Raw genomic sequence first — 2,500 nt, 5'->3', positions numbered from 1 at the left:
TGACTTTCCCTTCTTATCAATATAGTTTCTTTGTCATTGTCCTGGATACCAATTCAGAACGTCCCTCACTGATAAAGCACATGTGGTCATACTGAGTGCAACCAAGAAGAATGGAAATGCCTTTATTGTGGTGACTGTCTTCTATGTCTTCCTCCTGACTGAGTCGATTACAAAAATGCTAATTATTTTTTATGACGTACTATAATATGACTTCTTAATGACATACTATACTATAACGTTTATGTCATACTATACTACGACATCTTAATGACACATTATACTATGACTTTTTTCTGACATACGATACTATGAATGTTTTATTACATACTGTGACTTCTTGATGACATATTATACTTTGACTTTATGACATACTATACTATAACTTCTTTGTGACACAATACACTGACTTTTTTATGACATACTAAATTATTACTGATTTATGACTTTTAATGGCATACTGTACTATGACTTTTCAATGACATACTATATTATGACTTTTTATGACATACTATACTATAATTTTCATGACATACTGTACTATGACCTTTAAATGATATACTATACTATAGCTTTTATGACGTAGTATTTGTCATAGTATTTAGACTGTTTTATGACGTACTTTCATTACATACTTTTTTTATGACCTATACTATATCTTTTTATGACATACTATATTATGACTTCTTGATGGAATACTATACAGTGACTTTTTATAACATTTTATACGTTGACTTTTTGACATGACTTTTTTTTTTACTATTATACTATACAATTACTTTTTTTCGACAAACTATACTATGACTTTTTTTTAAAACATTTTCCACATACTATACTATAACTTTTTCTTAACATAATTTACTATGACTTTTTTCGACATACTATACAATGACTTTTTTATTTGACATACTATACTATGACTTTTAATTTTTTCAACATACTATGACTTTTTTCGACATACTATACTATGACTTTTTTATTTGACATACTATACTATGACTTTTTTGTCATACAATATAACTTTTTTTTCGACATACTATACTATGAATTTTAATTTTTTCAACATACTATGCGACTTTTTTGTTTTACATACTATATTTTGACTTTTTTCAACATACTAGACTGACTTTTTTTTCCGACATGCCATGCTGACTTTTTTTCGACATACTATACTATGACTTATTTTTTTCGACATACTATATTTTGACTTTTTCGACATGTTATATTATGGCTTTTTTAAGACTTTTTCAACATATTATACAATTACTTTTTTCGACACCTTAATTGAAAAGAAAGATGAGGTGATCAGACTCAATACTTAACATTAGTCAAATCTCAAATTTTTATTTAGAAACTGCTTCTTAACAAAGAACAAATGACTTTTAGGCAGAGTTCTGCTGGTCATAACCCACATTACATTTGCTCTTCCATATTGGATCTTTACATAGACACTTTAAAAGCATAGTGAATGTTATTAACTTATCTAATAATAAAATTCCTCCACACAGAGAAAATGGACAGTGTCTTGTAGCACTGTTTACCACAGATCCTGTCAACAAGCCTACAAATGAACAAAGTCCACAGAAAGTGGAAAAGGGAAATAATGTAAAGCTTTATTTTATTCTGCATGTATGAACAAGCTTTTTCCAGCCACCGTCACAGGTGTGATTCATCCTTACTGACAGCCTGCTGGACCCGTTTACTTCTCATTCATTGTTGTCATATATATAAGTACATCCAACTTATTGCTTTCCACTCAGACTGCCAAACCAAGGAGACAAGTTTACCCTCATAATGTCAAGGAAAAAATATATATATCACCATTATTTGTCCTGGGGCATACAGGAGGGTGGCGTCTCTAGTATCAAACATGTTTTATGAGTGTTACAGATCATTTGTTTGAATACATTTTGAAGTATTGTCCAGAAACATGGCAGATCTAGGTGTAAACATAACTACAGTTGTCAAAATTACATAGTTAACTTAAAAAATCCATATTAAATATCTAATGAGAAAGATTACTATTATCGCTACTGTCACCTCTTTTAGTGAAAATAACAGGATTAAAAAGAAAAAAAAGAAAAAATATTTACATGGTATTCAGTCAGCACAGCATAAAAAACGCTACCTAGTCTAGTTGCTACTCATGACAACAGATACTAACGCTATTGCTGGAATGAAAAACTAAGTTTCCTTTCTTCAGCAGTGACATCACGCTCATAATTACACACACTGCCTCCCAGAGGGCACAATGAGCACTGCAGAGTGAGTGAACCTGAGGTAGAAAAGCCAAATCAAAAACACTTTGGGACTGATAATATCAGAAAATAAAATATGCCTCAACACATTAGTGCATTTTTCTTGAAACCTCCAAAATTATTTTACACTCTCAATTCAAAACTAGATATCTATATCAAAAGATACAACAAAATGATTAAAGACAAAACTTTTCTAATTCAACTTTGTGACAAAGTTCTGGGTCCTGAGAAAGAACACGAGTCCT

At 30.5% G+C, this 2,500-nt stretch overlaps 1 protein-coding gene across 4 annotated transcripts in view; it reads right to left on the bottom strand.

The window, feature by feature from the left end:
* Window positions 1–2,500, bottom strand: part of LOC141756666 (delta(14)-sterol reductase TM7SF2-like) — a 63,181-nt gene that overhangs the window by 39,466 nt on the left and 21,215 nt on the right. The window contains exon 14 of one of the 4 annotated variants that reach the window (XR_012591506.1): window positions 2,158–2,500. This exon is cut by the window's right edge and continues 722 nt beyond it. The exons of 2 other annotated variants lie outside the window; for them this stretch is intronic. The gene's annotated coding sequence lies outside the window, so the exon portion shown is untranslated. Of the gene's footprint in view, window positions 1–1,587 lie in introns of those variants that run through there. One more of the 4 variants, XM_074616589.1, reaches the window with a different exon arrangement.

The sequence above is a fragment of the Sebastes fasciatus genome, chromosome 18 (genome assembly GCF_043250625.1).
Source record: "Sebastes fasciatus isolate fSebFas1 chromosome 18, fSebFas1.pri, whole genome shotgun sequence".
NCBI lineage: Eukaryota > Metazoa > Chordata > Actinopteri > Perciformes > Sebastidae > Sebastes > Sebastes fasciatus.
The sequence above is the reverse complement of the archived record's forward strand: the minus strand, read 5'-3'. Positions and strand labels throughout refer to the sequence as shown.